Below are 27,800 nucleotides of genomic sequence, written 5' to 3' on the forward strand. Positions count from 1 at the left end.
CAAGATGTTCTGGAGTCGCTCGGAGACATCCTTAACCCTTGCACCAGGGAGGCAACACACCATCCTGGAGTCTCATTTGCGGCCGCAGAAACGCCTATCTATTCCCCTTACAATTGAATCCCCTATTACTATAGCTCTACCCCTCTTTTTCCTCCTATTCTGTGCAGCAGAGCCACCCCTGGTGCCAGGAAGTTGGCTGCTGCTGCCTTCCTCTGATAAGCCATCCCCCCCAACAGTACTCAAAGTGGTGTATCTGTTGGAGAGGGGGATGGCCACAGGGGACCCCTGCACTACCTGCCTGCGCCTAGCACTCTGCCTGTTGGTCACCCGTTCCCTTTCTTCCTGTCCAACCTCTACCTGCGGTGTGTCCAACTCCGTAAATGTGCTATTCACGTTGTCCTGAGCATCGTGAACGCTCCAGTATGTGTCCAATTGCAGCTCCAGTGCCGCAATGCGGTCTGTCAGTAGCTGCAGCTGGGTGCACTTCCTGCACATGTAGTTGTCAGGGACACCGGAAGTGTCCCTGAGTTCCCACATATCGCAGGAGGAGCAGATCACGGGGCCCGGCTGTCCTGCCATGACTTACCCTTTAATTAATTGAATTTAAATTAAATCAATCAATCCCACTAATTACACTACAGTTAACTGGTTTACCAACAGTCCCTGCTACACCAGAGAGACCTTAGAAACTATAAACCAGAGTTAAAGTTTAAAAAAAAGAGATATACTCACCAACCAAATACTCACCAACCAATCACTTACCTGCTTCCTGGTGACGTCACACTTTGATTACTTTTTACCTCTCTCCCCTGCTGTTGAATTGGTCGGGCTGCTCCTGACTCACTGCCGCCGGTTTTAAACTGCCGCCGATGCTCAGTGTTCCCACGCAGGCCCGCTCTGGTCGGGCTGCTCCTGACTCACTGCCGCCAGTTTTAAACTGCCGCCGATGCTCGGTGTTCCCACGCAGGCCCGCTCTCGTCGGGCTGCTCTTGACTCACTGCCGCCGGTTTTAAACTGCCGCCGATGCTCAGTGTTCCCACGCAGGCCCGCTCTGGTCGGGCTGCTCCTGACTCACTGCCACTGGTTTGAACTGCCGCCGATGCTGTGTTCCCACAAGGCCCGCTCTAGTCGGGCTGCTCCTGACTCACTGCCGCCGGTTTTAAACTGCCGCCGCTGCTCAGTGTTCCCACGCAGGCCCGCTCTGGTCGGGCTGCTCCTGACTCACTGCCACCGGTATTTAACTGGACCAGCCACATAAATACTGTGGTAACAAGAGCAGATCAGAGGCTAGGTATTTTGCGGCAAGTGTCTCACCTCCTGACTCCCCAAAGCCTTTCCACCATCTACAAGGCACAAGTAAGGAGTGTGATTGAATACTCTCCACTTGCCTGGATGAGTGCAGCTCCAACAACACTCAAGAAGCTCGACACCATCCAGGACAAAGCAGCCCGCTTGATTGGCACCCCATCCACCATCTTAAACATTCACTCCCTCCACCACCGGCGTACCGTGGCTGCAGTGTGTACCATCTTCCACCTAGAACAAGTGCAGCAGGCGCATGGGAACACCACCACCTCTAAGTTCCCCTCCAAGTCACACACCATCCTGACTTAGTATATCAGCCGTTCCTTCATCGTCGCTGGGTCAAAATCCTGGAACCCCATCCCTAACAGTACTGTGGGAGCACCTTCACCACACGGACTGCAGCAGTTCAAGAAGGTGGCTCACCTCCACCTTCTCAAGGGCAACTAGGGATGGGCAATAAATGCTGGCCTTGCTAGTGACGCCCACGTCCCATGAACGAATAAAAAAAATTAATGAATGCTATTACTGCCAAATCTAGGGTTGCCAACACTAGTTGGGCATCTGGCTGGCGGTTTCACCACCTAACCTCCCACCTCCAGTGAAACAGCCTTTTGTTCTGTCCCCATTGCAGATAATTTCGCAATCAACAACTTTGTTTTGATGCCACTATGATTTTATTTCTCCTGGGTGGGTTGATGAAGCTTTTAATTCCTGGCGACTCCAGGGCAATTCTGGAGTGTTGGCAACAGCACTGCCAATGGACAACCACCACTTCAACTTCCGCCTCTCGCGCGAAATTATCCACGCGTCACGCGCTGACGGCGAGCCAATGAGAAGCCACCGCTGCGGGTCAACGTCAGCGCTCCGTCACGTGTCGGCGGCAGACCAATCGCAGGCGGTCGGCCGAGACGCGGGCGCGCGCACGGCCCCGCGGCGACGCGCTGACGTGTATTTGGGGCGCGCGCGGGCGGGCGCCGCGCCGGGCCGGGCTGGAGCAGGAAGCGAAGTCCGCGAGGAAGCGCGAGCAGCAGCAGCAAGAGGAGGCGGAGGAAGAGGAAGCATGGGGGAGAGGGTGAGTAACCATAGAGACGGGGTGGGTCACCCACTGCGGGGAGGCGAGGCAGGCCTGGCCTGGCCTGTCACCATGGAGACCCGGCCTGGTCCCCCGACTCCCACCCTGGTGGCAGCGGGGGCCAGTGAGCAGCCAGAGAGAGGGAGTCAGTCTGTAACAGCAGCACTGAGAAGGGAGAGATCCCATAATCAATACATAAATACACAGAGAGGGAGGAGATTGTAGAATCAATACATACTGAGAAAGAGGAGATTCTATAATCAATATATAAATATATACACTGAGAGGGGAGATTCTATAATCAATGTATAAATATATACCCTGAACGAGGAGATTCTATAATCAGTATATATAAATATACACTGAGGGGAGATTCTATAATCAATATGTAAATATACCCTGAATGGTGAGGATCTATAATCATCAATATATAAATATAAACAGAGAGGGAGGAGATTCTATAATCAATACATATGAGAAAGAGGAGATTCTATAATCAATGTATATAAATATACACTGAATGGGTAGGATCTATAATCAATATATAAATATATACACAGAGAGGGGAGATTTATAGAAACATAGAAGATAGGAGCAGGAGTAGGCCATTCGGCCCCTCGAGCCTGCTCCGCCATTCAATGAGATCATGGTTGATCATCCAAATTCAGTACCCTGTCCCTGCCTTCTCCCCATATCCCTTGATCCCTTTAGCCTTAAGAAATATATCTAACTCCTTCTTGAATATATTTAATGAATTGGCCTCAACTGCCTTCTGTGGTAGAGGATTCCACAGGTTCACCACTCTCTGGGTGAAGAAATTCCTCCTCATCTCTGTCCTAAATGGCTTACCCCATATCTTTAGACTGTGACCCCTGGTTCTGGGCTCCCCGGCCATCGGGAACATCCTTCCGGCATCTAGTCTGTCTAGTCCTGTTAGAATTTTATAAGTTTCAATGAGATCCCCTCTCATTCTTCTAAACTCCAGCGAGTATAAGCCCAATCGACCCAATCTCTCCTCGTACGTCATTCCTGCCATCCCAGGTATCAGCCTGGTGAATCTTCGCTGCACTCCCTCCATGGCAAGAACATCCTTCCTCAGATAAGGCGACCAAAACTGCACACAATACTCAAGATGTGGTCTCACCAAGGCCCTGTTCAACTGCAGCAAGACATCCTTGTTCCTGTACTCGAATCCTCTCGCTATGAAGGCCGACATACCATTTGCCTTCTTAACCGCCTGCTGCATCTGCATGCTTGCCTTCAGCGACTGGTGCACAAGGACACCCAGGTCTCGTTGCACTTCCCCGTCTCCCAATTCTATAATCAATATATAAATACATATTGAATGGGGAGATTCTATAATCAATATATAAATACACACTGAATGGGGAGATTCTATAATCAATATATAAATATATATCGAGATCTCAGTAAAGGATCCTCTAGGAAAGAGTGATCATAACATGGTTGAATTTCAAATTCAGTTGGAGGGTGAGAAAGTTGTATCTCAAACCAGTGTCCTGATCTTAAACAAAGGCAATTACAATGGCATGAGGGCAGAACTGGCTAAAGTGGACTGGAAAAATAAATTAAAAGGGTAAGACAGTTGAAATGCTGTGGTGGACATTTAAGGAGATATTTCATAATTCTCAACAAAAATATATTCCAGTGAAAAAGAAAGATTTTAAGAGAAGGGAGCACCATCCGTGGCTAACTAAGGAAGTAAAGGATGGTATCAAATTTAAAACGAAGGCATACAATGTTGCCAAGATTGGTGGGAAGTCAGAGGATTGGGAAATTTAAAAAAAAACAGCAAAGGCTGACTCAAAAAATAATAGAGAGAAGATGAATTATGAGAGTAAACTGGCAAGAAATATTAAAACAGATAGTAAGAGCTTCTACAGGTATATAAAAAGGAAGAGAGTAGCTAAAGTAAATGTTGGACCTTTAGAGGATGAGACTGGGGAATTAATAATGGGGAATGGGGAAATGGCAGAGACTCTGAACAAATATTTTGTATCTGTCTTCACGGTAGAAAACACTAACAACATCCCAATAATGGATAATCAAGGGGCCACAGAGAGGGGGAAACTAACAACAATCACTATCACTAAGGAAAAAGTAGTTGGTAAAATAATGGGACTAAAAGACGACAAGTCCCCTGGACCAGATGGCCTGCATCCCAGGGTCTTAAAAGAAGTGACTGCAGAGATAGTGGATGCATTGGTTGCCATATATCAAAATTCCCTGGACTCTGGAGAGGTTCCAGCGGATTGGAAAACCGCAAATGTAACGCCCCTATTTAAGAAAGGAGGGAGACAGAAAGCAGGAAACTATAGACCAGTTAGCCTAACATCTGTTGTTGGGAAAATGCTGGAGTCCGTCATTAAGGAAGCAGTAGCAGGGCATTTGGAAAATCATAATGCAGTCAAGCAGAGTCAGCATGGTTTTATGAAAGGGAAATCATGTTTAACAAATTTGCTGGAGTTCTTTGAGGATGTGATGAACAGGGTAGATAAAGGTGAGCCAGTGGATGCGGGGTATTTGGATTTCCAGAAGGCATTTGATAAGGTGCCACATAAAAGTTTACTGCATAAGATAAGAGCTCACGGAGTTGGGGGTAATATATTAGCATGGATAGAGAATTGGCTAACTAACAGAAAGTCGAGAGTCGGGATAAATGGGTCATTTTCCGATTGGCAAACGGTAACTAGTGGGGTGCCACAGGGATCGGTGCTGGGCCTCAACTATTTACAATCTACATTAATGATTTGGATGAAGGGACTGTGTGTAATATAGCCAAGTTTGCAGATGATACAAAGATGGGTGGGAAAGAAAGTTGTGCAAAGGACTCAAAGAATCTGCAGGGACATAGACAGGTTAAGTGAGTGGGCAAACATTTGGCAGATGGAGTATAATGTGGGAAAGTGTGAGGTTGTCCACTTTGGCAGGAAAAATAAAAAAGCAAATTATTATTTAAATGGAGAGAGATTACAAAATGCTACAGTTCAGAGAGACCTGGGGGGTCCTTGTGCATGAAACACAAAAAGTTAGGTCCAGCAAGTAATCAAAAAGGCAAATGGAATGTTGGCCTTTATTACAAGGGGGTTGGAGTATAAAAGCAGGGAAGTCCTGCTACAACTGTACAAGGTATTGGTGAGACCACACCTGGAGTACTGCGTACAGTTTTGGTCTCCTTATTTAAGGAAGGATATGCTTGCATTGGAGGCAGTTCAGAGACGATTCACTAGGTTAATTCCAGAGATGAGGGGGTTGACTTATGAAGAAAGGTTGAATAGGCTGGGCCTACACTCATTGGAATTTAGAAGAATGAGAGGTGATCTTATTGAAACATATAAGATACTGAGGGGGCTCGACAGGGTAGGTGCAGAGAGGATGTTTCCCCTCGTAGGGGAATCTAGAACTTGGGGGCATAGTTTCAGAATAAAGGGTCGCCCTTTTAGAACTGAGATGAGGAGGAATTTCTTCTCTGAGGGTTGTAAATCTGTGGAATTCTCTGCCCCAGAGACCCATGGAGGCTGGGTCATTAAATACATTTAAAGTGGAGATAGACAGATTTTTGCAAGATAAGGGAGTGAAAGGCTATGGGAAGTGGCTTTGAGCCCAAGATCAGCCACGATCTTATTGAATGGCGGAGCATGCTCAAGGGGCCAAGTGGTCTATTTCTTATGTTCTTATAATCAATATATAATATACACAGAGAGGAGATTCTATAATTACGTAATATATAAATATACACTGAGAGGAGATTCTATAATCAACATATAAATATACACAGAGGATATTCTATAATCAATATATAAATATATACACAGAGGGGAGATTCTATAATCAATATATAAATACACACAGAGGAGATTCTAATATCAATATAATAAATATACACAGAGGAGATTCTAATAATCAATATATAAATATATACACAGAGGGGAGATTCTATAATCAATATATAAATACATACACAGAGGAGATTCTATAATCAATATATAAATATATACACAGGAGATTCTAATAATATATAAATATACACAGAGGGGAGATTCTATAATCAATATATAACTATATACTGAAAGAGGAGATTCTATAATCAGTATAGAAAAATATACACAGAGTAGATTCTATAATCAATATATAAATATACATTGAGGAGTGATTCTATAAGCAATATATAACTATACAACTGGCAGAGGAGAGTGGAGGGACGCTGTATCATTATGTAAATCAACCACTTAAAGGGGAGCGATTCTGTATAAAATAAGCACTAACGCAAGTTTCAGTAATTGGAGAGTTTTAGAAACTAGCAAATATTGACCAAAAGTTGATAAGGGAGAAAATAGAATATGAGAGTGCACCTGCAAGAAATATAAAAACAGTTTTGAAGAGCACCTGCAAGTATGTAAAAATTAAGAGAGTAGCAAAAGTAAGCATTGTTCCCTTAGAGGCTGAGGCAGTTGGAATTATAATGTGAGATAAGGAAATGGCAGAATCTTTAAACAAATATTTTGTATCTGTCTAATGGGACTACAAGCTGACAAATCCCTTCGACCCGATGGCCTACATCCTAGGGTTCTAAAAGAGATGGCTGCAGATATAGTGGATGCATTGGTTGTGATCTTCCAAAATTCCCTAGATTCTAGAACAGTCCCAGCGGATTGGAAGGTAGCAAATATAACCCCGCTATTCAAAAAAGGAGAGAGAGAGAAAACAGAGAACTACAGGTCAATTAGCCTGACATCAGTCATCGAGAAAATGCTGGAATCGATTATTAAGAAAGTGGTAACAGGGCATTTAGAAAATCATAATATGATTAGGCAGAGTCAACATGGTTTTATGAAAGGAAAATCTTGTTTAACAAATTTATTGGAATTTTTTGAGGATGTAACTAGCAGGGTATATAAAGGGGAACCAGTGGATGTAGTATATTTGGATTTCCAAAAGGCATTGAATAAGATGGCACATAAAAGATTGTTACACAAGATATTAGCTTGGGGGTAATATATTAGCTTGGATAGAGGATTGGTTAATGGACAGAAAACAGAGAGTAGGGATAAACTGATCATTTTCCAGTTGGCAGGCTGTAACTTGTGGGGTGCTGCAAGGAACAGTGCTTTGGACTCAGCTATTTACAATCTAAATAAATGACTTAGATGAAGGGACCAAGTGTACTGGGGGGATGTACAAAGATGGAGAGGAGAGGTTAGTGATCACACTGGGGGGAGGGATGTACAGAGATGGAGGGAGAGGTTAGTGATCACACTGGGGGATGTACAAAGATGGAGAGGAAAAGTTAGTGATCACTGGGGGATGTACAGAGATGGGGGGGAGAGGTTAGTGATCACACTGGGGGATGTACAGAGATGGAGGGAGAGGTTAGTGATCACACTGGTGGATGTACAAAGATGGAGAGGAAAGGTTAGTGATCACACTGGGGGGATGTACAGAGATGGAGGGAGAGGTTAGTGATCACACTGGGGGATGTACAAAGATGGAGGGAGAGGTTAGTGATCACACTGGGGGGATGTACAAAGATGGAGGGAGAGGTTAGTGATCACACTGGGGGATGTACAAAGATGGAGGGAGAGGTTAGTGATCACACTGGGGGATGTACAGAGATGGAGGGAGAGGTTAGTGATCACACTGGGGGGATGTACAGAGATGGAGGGAGAGGTTAGTGATCACACTGGGGGGATGTACAAAGATGGAGGGAGAGGTTAGTGATCACACTGGGGGATGTACAAAGATGGAGGGAGAGGTTAGTGATCACACTGGGGGATGTACAGAGATGGGGGGAGAGGTTAGTGATCACACTGGGGGATGTACAGAGATGGAGGGAGAGGTTAGTGATCACACTGGGGGATGTACAGAGATGGGGGGAGAGGTTAGTGATCACACTGGGGGATGTACAGAGATGGGGGGGGAGAGGTTAGTGATCACACTGGGCGGGATGTACAGAGATGGAGGGAGAGGTTAGTGATCACACTGGAGGGATGTACAGAGATGGAGGGAGAGGTTAGTGATCACACTGGGGGATGTACAGAGATGGAGGGAGAGGTTAGTGATCACACTGGGGGGATGTACAGAGATGGGGGGAGAGGTTAGTGATCACACTGGGGGATGTACAGAGATGGAGGGAGAGGTTAGTGATCACACTGGGGGATGTACAGAGATGGGGGGAGAGGTTAGTGATCACACTGGTGGATGTACAGAGATGGAGGGAGAGGTTAGTGATCACACTGGGGGATGTACAGAGATGGAGGGAGAGGTTAGTGATCACACTGGGGGATGTACAGAGATGGGGGGAGAGGTTAGTGATCACACTGGTGGATGTACAGAGATGGGCGGAGAGGTTAGTGATCACACTGGGGGATGTACAGAGATGGGGGGAGAGGTTAGTGATCACACTGGTGGATGTACAGAGATGGAGGGAGAGGTTAGTGATCACACTGGGGGATGTACAGAGATGGGGGGAGAGGTTAGTGATCACACTGGTGGATGTACAGAGATGGGGGGAGAGGTTAGTGATCACACTGGGGGATGTACAGAGATGGAGGGAGAGGTTAGTGATCACACTGGGGGATGTACAGAGATGGAGGGAGAGGTTAGTGATCACACTGGGGGATGTACAGAGATGGAGGGGGAGAGGTTAGTGATCACACTGGGGGATGTACAGAGATGGAGGGAGAGGTTAGTGATCACACTGGGGGATGTACAGAGATGGGGGGAGAGGTTAGTGATCACACTGGGGGATGTACAGAGATGGAGGGAGAGGTTAGTGATCACACTGGGGGGATGTACAGAGATGGGGGGAGAGGTTAGTGATCACACTGGGGGATGTACAGAGATGGAGGGAGAGGTTAGTGATCACACTGGGGGGATGTACAGAGATGGAGGGAGAGGTTAGTGATCACACTGGGGGATGTACAGAGATGGAGGGAGAGGTTAGTGATCACACTGGGGGATGTACAGAGATGGAGGGAGAGGTTAGTGATCACACTGGGGGATGTACAGAGATGGGGGGGGGAGGTTAGTGATCACACTGGGGATGTACAGAGATGGGGGGAGAGGTTAGTGATCACACTGGGGATGTACAGAGATGGAGAGGAGAGGTTAGTGATCACACTGGGGATGTACAGAGATGGGGGGAGAGGTTAGTGATCACACTGGGGATGTACAGAGATGGAGAGGAGAGGTTAGTGATCACACTGGGGGATGTACAGAGATGGAGGGAGAGGTTAGTGATCACACTGGGGATGTACAGAGATGGGGGGAGAGGTTAGTGATCACACTGGGGATGTACAGAGATGGAGAGGAGAGGTTAGTGATCACACTGGGGGATGTACAGAGATGGGGGGAGAGGTTAGTGATCACACTGGGGATGTACAGAGATGGAGAGGAGAGGTTAGTGATCACACTGGGCGGGATGTACAGAGATGGGGGGGAGAGGTTAGTGATCACACTGGGGGATGTACAGAGATGGAGGGAGAGGTTAGTGATCACACTGGGGGGATGTACAGAGATGGGGGGAGAGGTTAGTGATCACACTGGGGGGATGTACAGAGATGGAGGGAGAGGTTAGTGATCACACTGGGGGATGTACAGAGATGGAGGGAGAGGTTAGTGATCACACTGGGGGGATGTACAGAGATGGAGGGAGAGGTTAGTGATCACACTGGGGGATGTACAGAGATGGAGGGAGAGGTTAGTGATCACACTGGGGGATGTACAGAGATGGGGGGGGAGAGGTTAGTGATCACACTGGGGGATGTACAGAGATGGGGGGAGAGGTTAGTGATCACACTGGGGGATGTACAGAGATGGAGCGGAGAGGTTAGTGATCACACTGGGGGATGTACAGAGATGGAGCGGAGAGGTTAGTGATCACACTGGGGGATGTACAGAGATGGAGGGAGAGGTTAGTGATCACACTGGGGGATGTACAGAGATGGAGGGAGAGGTTAGTGATCACACTGGGGGATGTACAGAGATGGAGCGGAGAGGTTAGTGATCACACTGGGGGGGATGTACAGAGATGGAGGGAGAGGTTAGTGATCACACTGGGGGGGATGTACAGAGATGGAGGGAGAGGTTAGTGATCACACTGGGGGATGTACAGAGATGGGGGGAGAGGTTAGTGATCACACTGGGGGATGTACAGAGATGGGGGGAGAGGTTAGTGATCACACTGGAGGGATGTACAGAGATGGAGGGAGAGGTTAGTGATCACACTGGGGGGATGTACAGAGATGGAGGGAGAGGTTAGTGATCACACTGGGGGATGTACAGAGATGGAGCGGAGAGGTTAGTGATCACACTGGGGGGATGTACAGAGATGGAGGGAGAGGTTAGTGATCACACTGGGGGATGTACAGAGATGGAGGGAGAGGTTAGTGATCACACTGGGGGATGTACAGAGATGGGGGGGGAGGTTAGTGATCACACTGGGGGGATGTACAGAGATGGAGGGAGAGGTTAGTGATTACACTGGGGGGATGTACAGAGATGGAGGGAGAGGTTAGTGATCACACTGGGGGATGTACAGAGATGGAGGGAGAGGTTAGTGATCACACTGGGGGGGATGTACAGAGATGGAGGGAGAGGTTAGTGATCACACTGGGGGATGTACAGAGATGGAGGGAGAGGTTCGTGATCACACTGGGGGGGATGTACAGAGATGGGGGGAGAGGTTAGTGATCACACTGGGGGATGTACAGAGATGGAGCGGAGAGGTTAGTGATCACACTGGGGATGTACAGAGATGGAGCGGAGAGGTTAGTGATCACACTGGGGGGATGTACAGAGATGGAGCGGAGAGGTTAGTGATCACACTGGGGATGTACAGAGATGGAGAGGAGAGGTTAGTGATCACACTGGGGGGGATGTACAGAGATGGAGCGGAGAGGTTAGTGATCACACGGGGGGGATGTACAGAGATGGAGAGGAGAGGTTAGTGATCACACTGGGGGGGATGTACAGAGATGGAGAGGAGAGGTTAGTGATCACACTGGGGGGATGTACAGAGATGGAGGGAGAGGTTAGTGATCACACTGGGGGGATGTACAGAGATGGAGGGAGAGGTTAGTGATCACACTGGGGGATGTACAGAGATGGAGGGAGAGGTTAGTGATCACACTGGGGGGGATGTACAGAGATGGAGAGGAGAGGTTAGTGATCACACTGGGGGGATGTACAGAGATGGAGGGAGAGGTTAGTGATCACACTGGGGGGATGTACAGAGATGGAGGGAGAGGTTAGTGATCACACTGGGGGATGTACAGAGATGGAGGGAGAGGTTAGTGATCACACTGGGGGGATGTACAGAGATGGAGGGAGAGGTTAGTGATCACACTGGGGGATGTGGACTGCAGGACCTCAAAGGTTGTAATCTCTGGATTACTCCCGGTGCCACGTGCTAGTAAGTATAGGAATAGGAAGATAGAACAGATGAATGCGTGGCTAAAGGGATGGTGCAGGGGGGAGGGCTTTAGTTTCCTGGATCACTGGGTCTGCTTCTGGGAAAGGTGGGACTTGTACAAGTCGGACGGTTTACACCTGAACCAGGGGGGAACCAATATCCTTGCGGGGAGGTTTGCTAGCACTGCTGGGGAGGGTTTAAACTAACTTGGCAGGGGGTTGGGGTACAGAGTGGAGCTATAGTAGGGGGTGATTTACGGCCAAATACAGAGGGAAAAACAAGTCAGCTGGGAAGGCAGAGCAAATATGTGAAGGCAAAAGAGAATATGGCAGGGCTGGAAGGCATTTATTTTAATGCAAGGAGTCTTGCAAATAAGGTGGATGAACTGAAGTTGTTGTTGAACACATGGGAGTACGATATTGTTGCTATCACGGAGACATGGTTGAGGGAGGGTCAGGACTGGCAGCTCAATATTCCGGGGTATAGAATCTTCAGGCGAGACAGAGGGGGGTGTAAAAGGGGAGGGGGTGTTGCAATATTAATTAAGGAGTCAATTACTGCTGTAAGGAGGGATGATATATTAGCGGGTTCCTCTAATGAGGCCATATGGGTAGAACTTAAAAACAAAAAGGGGGCAAGCACTTTGCTGGGAGTGTACTATAGGCCCCCAAACAGTCAGGGGGAGATAGAGGAACAGATATGTAGGCAAATCTCAGAGAAGTGCGAAAATAATAGGGTAATAATAGTGGGGGATTTCAACTTCCCCAATATAAATTGGGACAGTCAGAGTGTGAAAGGCTTAGAGGGTGCAGAATTCTTAAAGTGCATCCAGGAGAGCTTTTTGAGCCAACATGTAGAAAGTCCTACAAGAGAGGGGGCGGTACTGGACCTAATTCTGGGGAATGTAGCCGGGCAAGTGGTGGAAGTGTCAGTAGGAGAGCATTTTGGCGACAGTGACCATAATTCGGTGAGATTTAAGGTGGTCATGGAAAAAGACAAAGACGGCCCGGAAATAAGTGTTCTAAATTGGGGGAAGGCCGATTTTAATATGATAAGGCAGGATCTGGCCAAAGTGGACTGGGAGCAGCTGCTTATAGGAAAATCCACATCAAAACAGTGGGAGACTTTCAGAAGGGAAATAGAGAGAGTACAACGCCAACATGTTCTTGTAAAGGTCAAGGGTGGGACCAACAAGCAAAGGGAACCTTGGATGACAAGGGATATACAAAAATGCATTAGAAATAAAAGGGGGGCTTTTGGCAGTTACAAAAGACTAAAGACAGAAGAAGCCCTAGAGGAGTATAAAAAGTGCAGGGGCATACTTAAAAAAGAAATTAGGAGGGCGAGGAGGGGCCATGAAATAACACTGGCGAGCAAAATAAAGGAAAATCCTAAGATGTTTTATAAGTATATTAAGGGCAAGAGGATAACCAGGGAAAGGGTAGGGCCCATTAGGGACCAAAGTGGCAATCTGTGTGTAGAGCCAGAGGATGTAGGCGGGGTTTTAAATGAATTTTTTGCATCTGTGTTCACTATGGAGAAAGACGATGCAGACATAGAAATCGGGCAAGGGGACTGTGACATACTTGAACATATTAGCATCGAGAGGGAGGAGGTGCTAGCGGTTTTAGCGGGCCAAAAAGTGGATAAATCCCCAGGCCCGGACGAGATGTATCCCAGGCTGCTGTGGGAGGCAAGGGAGGAGATTGCAGGGGCTCTGACACTAATTTTCAGAACCTCTCTGGCCACAGGGGATGTACCAGAGGACTGGAGAACAGCTAACGTAGTACCATTATTCAAGAAGGGTAGCAGGGATAAACCAGGGAATTACAGGCCAGTGAGTCTAACATCTGTGGTGGGGAAATTATTGGAAAAAATTCTGAGGGACAAAATTAATCTCCACTTGGAGAGGCAAGGATTAATCGGGGATAGTCAGCATGGCTTTGTCAAGGGTAAATCATGTCTAACAAATCTGATCGAATTTTTCGAGGGGGTGACTAGTGGGGTGGATGAGGGAAATGCTGTGGATGTGGTTTACATGGACTTCAGTAAAGCTTTTGACAAAGTCCCGCATAGGAGACTGGTCAAGAAGGTAAGAGCCCATGGGATCCAGGGTGCCTTGGCGCGTTGGATCCTAAACTGGCTGAGTGGCAGGAGGCAGAGGGTGATGGTCGAAGGTTGCTTTTGTGACTGGAAGCCTGTGTCCAGTGGGGTACCTCAGGGATCGGTGCTGGGTCCCTTATTGTTTGTAATCTACATAAATGATTTGGATGAGAATGTAAAAGGTATGATCAGTAAGTTCGCAGATGACACGAAAATTGGTGGGGTGGTAAATTGCGAGGAGGAAAGCCTCCGGCTACAGGACGATATAAACGGGTTGGTCAGATGGGCGGAAAAGTGGCAAATGGAATTTAACCCTGAAAAGTGCGAGGTGATGCATTTTGGACGGACAAATAAGGCAAGGGAATACACAATGAGTGGTAGGACCCTAGGAAGTACAGAGGGTCAGAGGGACCTTGGTGTACATGTACATAGATCCCTGAAGGCAGCGGAGCAGGTAGATAAGGTGGTTAAAAAGGCATATGGGATACTTGCCTTCATTAGCCGAGGCATAGAATATAAGAGCAGGGAGGTTATGATGGAGCTGTACAAAACGCTGGTGAGGCCACAGCTGGAGTACTGTGTGCAGTTCTGGTCGCCTCACTATAGGAAGGATGTGATTGCTTTGGAGAGGGTGCAGAGAAGATTCACCAGGATGTTACCTGGGATGGAGCGCCTCAGCTATGAAGAGAGGCTGGACAGGCTGGAGTTGTTTTCCTTGGAGCAGAGAAGGCTGAGGGGGGACCTGATTGAGGTGTACAAAATAATGAGGGGCATAGATAGGGTAGATAAAGAGGAACTTTTCCCCTTAGTGGGGGGGTCAATAACAAGGGGGCATAGATTCAGGGTAAGGGGCAGGAGATTTAGAGGGGATTTGAGGAGGAACTTTTTCACCCAGAGGGTGGTTGGAATGTGGAACTCAATGCCTGAAAGGGTGGTGGAGGCAGGAACCCTCACAACATTCAAGAAGCATTTGGATGAGCACTTGAAATGCCATTGCATACAAGGCTATGGACCAAATGCTGGAAAATGGGATTAGACTGGACAGGGATGGATGGGCGGCGCAGACACGATGGGCCGAAGGGCCTCTTTCTGTGCTGTAAAATTCTATGACTCTATGTAAAGAGATGGAGGGAGAGGTTAGTGATCACACTGGGGGATGTACAGAGATGGAGGGAGAGGTTAGTGATCACACTGGGCGGGATGTACAGAGATGGAGAGGAGAGGTTAGTGATCACACTGGGGGATGTACAGAGATGGAGGGAGAGGTTAGTGATCACACTGGGGATGTACAGAGATGGAGGGAGAGGTTAGTGATCACACTGGGGGATGTACAGAGATGGAGGGAGAGGTTAGTGATCACACTGGGGGATGTACAGAGATGGGGGGAGAGGTTAGTGATCACACTGGGGGATGTACAGAGATGGAGGGAGAGGTTAGTGATCACACTGGGGGATGTACAGAGATGGAGGGAGAGGTTAGTGATCACACTGGGGGATGTACAGAGATGGGGGGAGAGGTTAGTGATCACACTGGGGGATGTACAGAGATGGAGGGAGAGGTTAGTGATCACACTGGGGGATGTACAGAGATGGAGAGGAGAGGTTAGTGATCACACTGGGGGATGTACAGAGATGGAGAGGTTAGTGATCACACTGGGGGGATGTACAGAGATGGAGGGAGAGGTTAGTGATCACACTGGGGGGATGTACAGAGATGGGGGGGGAGAGGTTAGTGATCACACTGGGGGATGTACAGAGATGGAGCGGAGAGGTTAGTGATCACACTGGGGGATGTACAGAGATGGAGGGAGAGGTTAGTGATCACACTGGGGGATGTACAGAGATGGAGGGAGAGGTTAGTGATCACACTGGGGGATGTACAGAGATGGGGGGAGAGGTTAGTGATCACACTGGGGGATGTACAGAGATGGAGGGAGAGGTTAGTGATCACACTGGGGATGTACAGAGATGGAGGGAGAGGTTAGTGATCACACTGGGGGATGTACAGAGATGGAGGGAGAGGTTAGTGATCACACTGGGGGATGTACAGAGATGGGGGGAGAGGTTAGTGATCACACTGGGGGATGTACAGAGATGGAGGGAGAGGTTAGTGATCACACTGGGGGATGTACAGAGATGGAGGGAGAGGTTAGTGATCACACTGGGGGATGTACAGAGATGGGGGGAGAGGTTAGTGATCACACTGGGGGATGTACAGAGATGGAGGGAGAGGTTAGTGATCACACTGGGGGATGTACAGAGATGGAGAGGAGAGGTTAGTGATCACACTGGGGGATGTACAGAGATGGAGAGGTTAGTGATCACACTGGGGGGATGTACAGAGATGGAGGGAGAGGTTAGTGATCACACTGGGGGGATGTACAGAGATGGGGGGGGAGAGGTTAGTGATCACACTGGGGGATGTACAGAGATGGAGCGGAGAGGTTAGTGATCACACTGGGGGATGTACAGAGATGGAGCGGAGAGGTTAGTGATCACACTGGGGGATGTACAGAGATGGAGCGGAGAGGTTAGTGATCACACTGGGGGATGTACAGAGATGGAGGGAGAGGTTAGTGATCACACTGGGGGATGTACAGAGATGGAGGGAGAGGTTAGTGATCACACTGGGGGATGTACAGAGATGGGGGGAGAGGTTAGTGATCACACTGGGGGATGTACAGAGATGGAGGGAGAGGTTAGTGATCACACTGGGGGATGTACAGAGATGGAGGGAGAGGTTAGTGATCACACTGGGGGATGTACAGAGATGGGGGGAGAGGTTAGTGATCACACTGGGGGATGTACAGAGATGGAGGGAGAGGTTAGTGATCACACTGGGGGATGTACAGAGATGGAGGGAGAGGTTAGTGATCACACTGGGGGATGTACAGAGATGGAGCGGAGAGGTTAGTGATCACAGTGGGGGGATGTACAGAGATGGGGGGGAGAGGTTAGTGATCACACTGGGGGGGATGTACAGAGATGGGGAGGAGAGGTTAGTGATCACACTGGGGGATGTACAGAGATGGAGAGGTTAGTGATCACACTGGGGGGATGTACAGAGATGGAGGGAGAGGTTAGTGATCACACTGGGGGGATGTACAGAGATGGGGGGGAGAGGTTAGTGATCACACTGGGGGATGTACAGAGATGGAGCGGAGAGGTTAGTGATCACACTGGGGGATGTACAGAGATGGAGCGGAGAGGTTAGTGATCACACTGGGGGATGTACAGAGATGGAGGGAGAGGTTAGTGATCACACTGGGGGATGTACAGAGATGGAGGGAGAGGTTAGTGATCACACTGGGGGATGTACAGAGATGGGGGGAGAGGTTAGTGATCACACTGGGGGATGTAGAGAGATGGAGGGGGAGAGGTTAGTGATCACACTGGGGGATGTACAGAGATGGAGCGGAGAGGTTAGTGATCACACTGGGGGATGTACAGAGATGGAGGGAGAGGTTAGTGATCACACTGGGGGGGATGTACAGAGATGGAGGGAGAGGTTAGTGATCACACTGGGGGATGTACAGAGATGGAGGGGAGAGGTTAGTGATCACACTGGGGGATGTACAGAGATGGAGCGGAGAGGTTAGTGATCACACTGGGGGATGTACAGAGATGGAGGGAGAGGTTAGTGATCACACTGGGGGATGTACAGAGATGGGGGGGGAGAGGTTAGTGATCACACTGGGGGATGTACAGAGATGGAGGGGAGAGGTTAGTGATCACACTGGGGGATGTACAGAGATGGAGGGCGAGGTTAGTGATCACACTGGGGGGATGTACAGAGATGGGGGAGAGGTTAGTGATCACACTGGGGGGGATGTACAGAGATGGAGGGAGAGGTTAGTGATCACACTGGGGGATGTACAGAGATGGAGGGAGAGGTTAGTGATCACACTGGGGGATGTACAGAGATGGAGGGAGAGGTTAATGATCACACTGGGGATGTACAGAGATGGAGGGAGAGGTTAGTGATCACACTGGGGATGTACAGAGATGGAGGGAGAGGTTAGTGATCACACTGGGGATGTACAGAGATGGAGGGAGAGGTTAGTGATCACACTGGGGATGTACAGAGATGGAGGGAGAGGTTAGTGATCACACTGGGGATGTACAGAGATGGAGGGGAGAGGTTAGTGATCACACTGGGGGATGGGCTGATGTCTAGCCGTGGTTTCTAAGGTTTTCTGTCTGCATGTCGCTCTGTCCTCACTTCCTGAAGTGTCAGCTGCTTAAAGGATAACCGTGCTCTGATTGCCGAAAACACCCTTTCGTTTGTTTACAGCAACAGAAGTAAGGTATCCGTGAACACACAAAAGTTATGGAATATTGAACAATGACATCACTGTTTTCACAGTATGCCTGGCCCCAGACAGTAATCCAATGACCCCGTGGACACCAGTTTGAAAACTTGTCTCTTGCAGAATTGGGTGGGGAAGGGTCGCTGTGCTGAGGTACTGTCTCCCTTTCAAAACTGTCGTCGTCACTTCCTTCCTCAAACCCCATCCCCCACTGCCCCACAGCCCTGAGTCTGTCCATCCTTTCCAATTACCACCCCTGCCTTTAGCCTACCATTAATCTCTAAGATCCTCGAGCATGTCGTGACATCCCAGCTCCGTTTCCATCTTTCCGAACTCCCTGTTCGAATCTAGTCCTGCTTCTGCCCTCCTCCCAGCACTAACGCTGCTCTATCCAAAGTCACAAACGACGTACTCCGTGACCGTGATTTTGTTATTCCTCCTTGCCCCCCTCAACCCCTCCTGTGGTTTTGGACAATGCTATCCTCCTCCGTTCGTCTCTCCTCCATTATCCAGCTCTGTGGGGTTGTCCTTTGTATGGTTCCCCTCCTACCTGCCTGAACACAATGCTCCTCCGGCAATGGCCTCCCTTCCTGTCTTCGCATTGTCAACTCCAGAGCCCCCAAAAGGATCTTTCCTTGGTCCTCACTGCCATGTTCGCACTCAGTGACGTGATCCACAGGCAGTGGGCCAGCTTCCATCTGTGTGCTGGTGACACCCAGCTCTACGTAGAATCATCGAAATTTACCACACAGGAGGCCATTCGGCCCATTGTGTCTGCGCCGGTCGAAAAAGAGCTATCCAGCCTAATCCCACTTTCCAGTTCTTGGTCCGTAGCCTTGCAGGTTACGGCACTTCAAGTACATATCCAAATGCTTTTTAAATGTGATGAGGGGTTTCTGCCTCTACCACCCTTTCAGGCAGTGAGTTCCAGACCCCCACCATCCTCTGGGTGAAAACATTTCTCCTCAACTCCCCTCTAATCCTTCTACCATTTACTTTAAATCTATGCCCCCTGGTTATGGACCTCTCTGCTAAGTGAAATAGGTCCTTCCTATCCACTCTATCTAGGCCCCTCATAATTTTATACACCTCAATGACGTCTCCCCTCAGCCTCCACTGCTCCAAAGAAAACAACCCCAGCCTTGAGTCGACTAGGCCTGTATTCACTAGAGTTTAGAACAATGAGAGGGGATCTCATTGAAACGTATAAAATTCTGACAGGGCTAAACAGACTGGATGCAGGGAGGATGTTTCCCCTGGCTGGGGGGTCTAGAACGAGGGTTCACAGTCTCGGGATACGGGGTAGGACATTTAGGACTAAGATGAGGAGAAATGTCTTCACTCAGAGGGTGGTGAACCTGTGGAATTCTCTACCACAGAAGGCTGTGGAGGCTGAGTCACTGAATATATTTAAGAAGGAGATAGATAGATTTCGAGACACAAAAGGCATCAAGGGGAATGGGGAGAGAGCGGGAATATGGTATTGAGATAGATGATCAGCCATGATCATATTGAATGATGGAGCAGGCTCGAAGGGCCGAATGGCCTACTCCTGCTCCTATTTTTCTATGTTTGTATCCAATCTTCCCTCATAGCTAAAAGTCCTGACAACATCCTCGTAAATCTCCTCTGTACCCACTCTAGTGCAATCCCATCTCCATCACTTCTCTCAACCCCATGACTACCTCCATGTTGCCTGACCGCTTGCCCAATATCAGGTCATGGAATAGTCCCAACTTCCACCAACTGGACATTGGGAAGACAGAAGCCATCATTTACAGCCTGACCATAAACTCTGCTCCTGTGCCACTGACCCCATTCCCCTCTCTGATCACTCACTCAGAATGTACGTGCAAAACCTTGGCATCCTGTCCGATCCAGAGCTGAGCCAGATTATTATCTGAACGGCAAGAGATTGGGAAAAGGGGAAGTGCAACGAGACCCGAGTGTCCTTGTGCACCAGTCGCTGAAGGTAAGCATGCAGGTGCAGCAGGCGGTTAAGAAGGCAAATGGTCTGTTGGCCTTCGTAGCGAGAGGGTTCGAGTACAGGAACAAGGATGTCTTGCTACAGTTGTACAGGGCCTTGGTGAGACCACAGCTTGAGTATTGTGCGCAGTTTTGGTCACCTTATCTGAGGAAGGATGTTGTTGCCATGGAGAGAGTGCAGCGAAGATTCACCAGGCTGATACCTGGGATGGCAGGAATGATGTACGAGGAGAGATTGGGTCGATTGGGCTTGTACTCGCTGGAGTTTAGAAGAATGAGAGGTGATCTCATTAAAATTTATAAAATTCTGACAGGACTGGACAGACTAGATGCAGGAAGGATGTTCCCGATGGTCGGGTAGTCCAGAACCAGGGGAACACAGTCTAAGGATAAAGGGTAGGCCATTTAGGACAGAAATGAGGAGGAATTTCTTCATCCAGAGAGTGGTGAACCTGTGGAACTCTACCACAGAAGGCGGTGGAGGCCAGTTCGTTAAATATATTCAAGAAGGAGTTGGATATATTTCTTAAGGCTAAAGGGATCAAGGGATATGGGGAGAAAGCAGGGACCGGGTACTGAATTTGGACGATCAGCCATGATCGCATTGAATGGCGGAGCAGGCTCGAGGGGCCAAATGGCCTACTCCTGCTCCTATCTTCTATGTTTCTATGTTTCATAGCAAGAGGATTTGAGTACAGGAACAAGGATGTCTTGCTGCAGTTGTACAGGGCCTTGGTGAGACCACACCTTGAGTACTGTGTGCAGTTTTGGTCGCCTTATCTGAGGAAGGACGTTCTTGCCATGGAAAGAGTGCAGCGAAGATTCACCAGGCTGATACCTGGGATGGCAGGAATGACGTATGAGGAGAGATTGGGTCGATTGGGCTTGTACTCGCTAGAGTTTAGAAGAATGAGAGGGGAGCTCATTGAAACTTATCAAATTCTAACAGGACTGGACAGACTAGATGCAGGAAGGATGTTCTCGATGGCAGGGAGTCCAGAACCAGAGGTCACAGTTTAAGGATAAGGGGTAAGCCATTTAGTACTGAGATGAGGAGGAATTTCTTCACCCAGAGAGTGGTGAACCTGTGGAATTCTCTACCACAGAAGGCAGTTGAGGCCAATTCATTAAATATATTCAAGAAGGAGTTAAATATATTTCTTAAGGCTAAAGGGATCAAGGGATATGGGGAGAAAGCAGGGACAGGGTACTGAATTTGGATGATCAGCCATGATCGCATTAAATGGCGGAGCAGGCTCGAGGGGCCGAATGGCCCACTCCTGCTCCTATCTTCTGTGTTTCTATGAGCTTCAAAACCCCAGGACCGGTTATTGCCATCTCCATCACATCGCCTGCCTCCTTGGCCACTCTGCTGCTGAAACGCTTTTTGCCATCTCTAGACTTGATTTCGCTAACATCTTCCCTGCTGGCCTCCCGTCCTCTACCTCCATAGACTCCAACTGGTCGAAAACTCAACCAATGTACTTCTGTCCCGCAGTAACAACAACTTGCCTTTAACGTAGTGAAACTTGCCAAGGCACTTCACAGGAGCGTAATCCGACAAAAAAATTGACACCGAGCCGCATAAGGCGATATTGGGACAGGGAACCACAAGCTTGGTCAGAGAGCTAGGTTTGAAGGAACGTCTTAAAGGAGAGAGAGGCAGAGAGGTTTAGGGAGGAAATTCCAGAGCATAGGGCCAAGGCAGCTGAAGGCACGGCCACTGATGATGGAGCAAAGGATGGTCATGAGGCCAGAATTGGAGGAGCGCCGAGATCTCGGAGGGTTGTAGGGCAGGAGGAGGTTACAGGGATGGGATGGGCGCGAGGCTATGGAGGGGTTTTGCACACGAGGATGAGAATGATAGACTCAGACATGCACACTGATTTTAGTAGTCTGCGATATCGGTTGGAAGGGAGCAGCCAATTTATTCCTGGCTTGTTTTTTTTTAATCCCACAGTGAGACCCTCCCGTGCAAGAGGCGAGCGTGTGTGGAGATATCAGCCAATATATTATGGACAGTGCTGGATATTCTGTTTTTGCTCTAGGCGCGATGTTGTAAATTGACGGGCACGCAGCCTGAGCCGGGCGCGGAGAACCCATCGGCTTCTGAAGCCTGGGACTGGCTCCTTCTTCGTCTGCCTGCAAGGCACAACGGACAGCAAAGAACAACAGCAACAACTTGTAACAGACGAGTGGCTGAGGGCCAACACTTCTCTGCAGTGACCACTGGACCTTGCGAGATAGACTGTGTACTGGAGAGGATCAACGTTGGCACCGCTCGCGTTACTAGCTGAACGGTTCGGTTAACCGCCCGCCGCGCCAGTCCGTTGCGGAATCGGGAGCTCCGCTTGGCTTCAGGCTGCCCGTTCAAACTCGAACTCATTCCGCAAGCAAGCCACGGCTCCCAGGGACAGGACCGACCCGCGACCCGACTGACTCCGTCGACAGACTGGAATTATTATTTCATTTAACAGCCGGTGCAGGGAACACTGGCTGATGCTGCGAACAATCAGTGCAAGAGATTTCCTGACTAGAGGGCCTACCCTAAAGTGACACATTTCCTCTTAGCCTGGGTGTGTGGCTAACTCCCAAAGCTGCCAAAGTACTGAAAGCAAAGTCAGCTCTCTGTGTGTGCGCGCGCACACACACACACACATACGAGAGAGAGAGGAGGAATTGGGAACGTGCAGCATCTCTGCAAATTCACAGCCTGAGTAACGCAGGGCAGACCCGAGGGCTCAACCTGCCCTCCGCTTCACACTCGGCGCGACCCCCAGCGAGCCCCTCCGAGGACGACATGGGCAGATAGGATCGAAGCCGCTTCTCCCGGGGTAAGACGGTGCTTTTATTTTGTTAACGTCGCGCTTGTTCGAAGTTTCCCAGCGAGCGAAACCGGACTTGTCGCAGTGCGAAGGAGTCCCTCAGTTTGCAGGCTTCGCAGCATGGAATTTGGGTGTGAGAGTGTCTGTGTGTACGGGGAGAGTATTCGTAACAAAACTCTGCTGCCAATTTCTTTTTTTGTTGTAACTTCTGGCTTTAACAAGATTTTTTCAAACTGAGTCCAGAATGTCCTCGATTGTCCTTTTTTATTTTCCCCTTGGGTGTGCGTCTGTGGCAGATTAAAGGCATTTGTTACAGTGGGAGACCTTTTAACCCACTGGTTTTCTCAAAGCTCTTGGGAAAGTGCCATTTTCTACCATTTGCTCTTTATTACAGTCTGCAGCGCATGGAGGAGAAACCTACGTTTAGCCAAAAGATTGTTGTTCCAAGTTCCTGGGCTTTTTTTTTCCTCTTTAAATTCCCTCTCAAATTTCAGGTCTGTTTCCTAAAAAGGCAGCGTGCTCTGTGTTTTGTGGTCTGTTCCAGCTGGCAGCCCAGGGCGAGGGTCTAAATCTTCTTATCTGCAGCGAGCAGCATGTAGGATGCTCCTGCCCTGTCCCCCCCGCCACCACCAACCCCCCCCTCTTCCTTTCCGTTGCCTCTTTGGCTTAAGTTAATGTCTTTCCCTGCTGGGATTCCCCCACCCTCTCTGCTGTTTCTCCTGAGTAGCCCTCTGTGTCGCTTTGGCCTGCGCTGTAGATTTTTCTCCCCCGCCCTCGCAGTCGCGGGAACCTCAAGCCGCCTTCTCGTATCGTGCAAGCCCTGCGGAACGGCTCGGCAATCTTCCAGCACAGCGAACACGTGCTCGCAGCACAGTCTTGATAATGGTGATTCAGCGTCTTAAGCCTCCTACTGTTAGGCATTGGTTACATTCCAGCAAAGTGCTTTGGACCTTGGGTCTGTTTCTGAGTAATATTCCCATCACCATATGAAGGTTCAGGAATAGAACACGTTTGAGAGAGTCATGGCTGGCAGTAAGTGTACGTGGGCTGGAATCTAATTGAGGGGTTCGGATGGTTTATGTTTTTTTTAAAAAAAAAAGCTTGCATTTATATAGCATCTTTCATAATCTCAGGACGTCCCAAAGCGCTTTACAGCCAATCACCTGCTTTTGAAGTGTAGTCACTGTTGTAATGTAGGAAACGCGGCAGCCAATTTGCGCACAGCAAGCTCCCACAAGCAGCAACGTGTTAATGACCAGGTAATCTGTTTGTGATGATGTTTGAGGGATGAATATTGGGCCAGGACACCGTGGAGAACTCCCCATCTCTTCTTCAAAATAGGGCCATGGGATCTTTTACATCCACGTGATAGGGCAAATGTATTAATGTAGAATAATGGCTACCTGGGAGTGAGTTACAGGCTGGAATCTAATCGAGGGGTTCAGGAGGTTTATATATAGAATAATGGATACCTGGGAGTGAGTTACAGGCTGGAATCTAATCGAGGGGTTCAGGAGGTTTATATATAGAATAATGGATACCTGGGAGTGAGGTACAGGCTGGAATCTAATCGAGGGGTTCAGATGGTTTATATATAGAATAATGGATACCTGGGAGTGAGTTACAGGCTGGAATCTAATCGAGGGGTTCAGATGGTTTATATATAGAATAATGGGTGATATACCTATCAATTCATCCAATGAAAAGCGACGAGTTAAGACAGTAACTATAGGTTTTTATTGGCTAAATAACAGAGCCCACCCTCGTGGGTGATCGGATCCAGCAAGGAGGAATACCAGCCAGTCAACCACCTTTTATACCTGGGCAAGTAGGTGGAGCCATGGGCGGAGTCAGCAGTGGTCAGCCCAGGTATAACAGCATGACAAGAGGCGACCTCGTGTAGTGATACAACAGTGTAAACAGTGATAACCATAGTGTAACGATATAACAGTGATAACCATAGTGTAACGATAGTGAACGATAAAAGTGGTTTACCACATTCACCCCTTGTTTAGATTTGAGTCCGGCGGGGTGAAGTGTACTACCAGTTCGGGTATGTCAGTCTGTCCGGAGGCCTCGTAAGCCTTTCCGATCGTCGCAGCAGCGGCGGCGGTGATGCAGTATCCGATGTTAATGCTGGTGTCTGCGTGGTCGGCAAAGGCTCGTGGGGTTCCGGCATGCCGTCTACCTGGGCTGGATTTGGGGGGGTGGTGGTGGGTAACGGTGGTGTCTCAGGGATGCCCGAGGGTGCGAGGTCTCGTAAGGAGACTGTCCTCCCGCCCGTCTGGGTATGCCACATAGGCGTACTGGGGGTTGGCGTGCAGGAGGTCCACCCTCTCGACCAGGGGGTCCGTTTTATGGGCCCTCGCGTGCTTTCGCAGCAAGACGGGCCCCGGAGAGGTCAGCCAAGTTGGTAGCGTGGTTCCCGTAGTCGACTTCCTGGGGAAAACAAACATTCGTTCATGGGGGGTGGCGTTAATGGCAGTGCAAAGCAGTGACCGGATGGAATGCAGCGCTGCCGGGAGGACTTCGTGCCAGCGAGAGGTTGGGAGGCCCTTGGACTTTAAGGCTAAGAGAACGGCCTTCCAGACAGTCGCGTTCTCTCTTTCCACCTGGCCGTTCCCTCGGGGGTTGTAGCTGGTAGTCCTGCTTGCAGCAATACCTCTCGCTAGTAGGAACTGGCGAAGTTCCTCGCTCATGAAGGAGGAGCCCCGGTCGCTATGTATATAGTTCGGGAACCCGAACACGGCGAAGAGGTCGTTCAGGCATTTGATGACCGTGGTACTGGTCATGTCTGGGCAGGGGAAGGCAAAGGGGAAACGGGAGTACTCGTCAATGATGTTGAGGAAGTACACATTACGGTCAGAGGACGGGAGGGGCCCCTTAAAATCGATGCTCAAGCACTCGAAGGGGCGGGTGGCCTTGATCAGGCTTGCTCTGTCCGGCCTAAAGAAATGCGGTTTGCATTCGGCACAGGTTTGGCAGTTCCTGGTCATGGTCCTGACCTCGATGGAGTAGGGCAGGTTGCGGGCCTTAATGAAGTGGTAAAGTCTGGTGACTCCGGGATGGCAGAGGTCGTTGTGGAGGGTCTGCAGTCTATCAATTTGCGCGTTGGCGCATGTACTTCGTGATAGAGCATCTGGGGGTTCGTTCAGTTTACCAGGCCGGTACAAGATCTCATAATCATAGGTGGAGAGCTCGATTCTCCACCTCAAGATCTTGTCGTTCTTGATTTTGCCCCTCAGCTTGTTATTAAACATAAAAGCGACCGAACGCTGGTCGGTGAGGAGGGTAAATCGTTTGCCTGCCAGGTAATGCCTCCAGCGTCGTACAGCCTCCACGATCGCCTGGGCCTCCTTCTCGACCGAGGAGTGTCGGATCTCAGGGCCCTGGAGGGTCCTTGAGAAGAAGGCCACCGGTCTCCCCTCCTGGTTAAGGGTTGCGGCTAGGGCGAAGTCGGATGCATCGCTCTCCACTTGGAAAGGGATAGACTCATCCACCGCGTGCATTGTGGCCTTAGCAATGTCTCCCTTAATGAGGGAGAAGGCTGCGCACGCTTCTGCCGTCAGGGGGAAGGAGGCGGACTTCATGAGGGGCCTGGCTTTGTCCGCATAATTCGGCACCCATTGGGCATAGTAGGCGAAGAGCCCCAGGGTCCTCTTCAGCGCCTTTGGACAGTGGGGGAGGGGAAGCTCCATGAGGGGGCGCATTCTTTCGGGGTCGGGGCCGATGACGCCGTTCTCTACTACGCAGCCGAGAATGGCAAGGCGCGAGGTGTTAAACACACATTTCTCCTTATTGTAGGTGAGGTTCAACCGTTGGGCCGTACGGAGGAATCTCTCCAGATTAACATCATGGTCCTGCCGGTCGCGGCTGCAGATGGTGACGTTATCTAGCTAGGGGAACGTGGCTTGCAGCCCGTTCTGGTCAACCATCCGGTCCATCTCCCTTTGGAAGACCGAAACCCCGTTGGTGACGCCGAAGGGAACCCTAAGGAAGTGGTAGAGGCGGCCATTCGCCTCGAAGGCGGTATACTGGCGGTCCTCAGGGCGGATAGGGAGTTGGTGGTAGGCCGACTTAAGGTCGATGGTAGAAAATATTCGGTACTGTGCAATCTGATTGACCATATCAGATATGCGGGGAAGGGGGTATGCGTCCAGCTGGGTGTACCGGTTTATGGTTTGGCTGTAGTCGATGACTAGGCGGTTTTTATCGCCGGTCTTAACGACTACGACCTGGGCACGCCAGGGGCTGTTGCTCCTCTCGATGATGCCCTCTTTCAGGAGACGCTGCACCTCAGAGCTAATAAAAGCTCTGTCCCCGGCGCTGTACCGCCTGCTCTTGGTAGCGACGGGTTTACAGTCGCGGGTGAGGTTGGCGAACAGGGAGGGAGCGGAACCCTGAGGGTGGATAGGCCGCAGGTGGTACGTGGTGGGCGGTTTAAAGGCTGTTGGTTGTCGACTGTGAGTGGGGGGAGGGGTCCACCGTATGCCAAAGTGACACTTTGAAGGTGGGATTGGAAATCCAGCCCTAGTAGGACGGCAGCGCAGAGTTGGGGCAGGACGAGAAGTTTAAAATTTTTATACTCCGTGCCCCTAACCGACAGGGTCACAACACAGTATCCGCTGATGTCTGTTGAATGGGACCTCGACGCCATCGAGATCCGGTTGCGCGTTGGCTGGACAGTGAGGGAGTAGTGGCTCACCGTGTCTGGATGGATGAAACTCTCCGTGCTTCCGCTGTCGAACAGGCAGGAAGTGGCGTGGC

Source organism: Somniosus microcephalus, unplaced genomic scaffold (genome assembly GCF_052327205.1).
Source record: "Somniosus microcephalus isolate GS21.2 unplaced genomic scaffold, FLI_Smic_1.0 unresolved_chr1, whole genome shotgun sequence".
Classification (NCBI taxonomy): domain Eukaryota; kingdom Metazoa; phylum Chordata; class Chondrichthyes; order Squaliformes; family Somniosidae; genus Somniosus; species Somniosus microcephalus.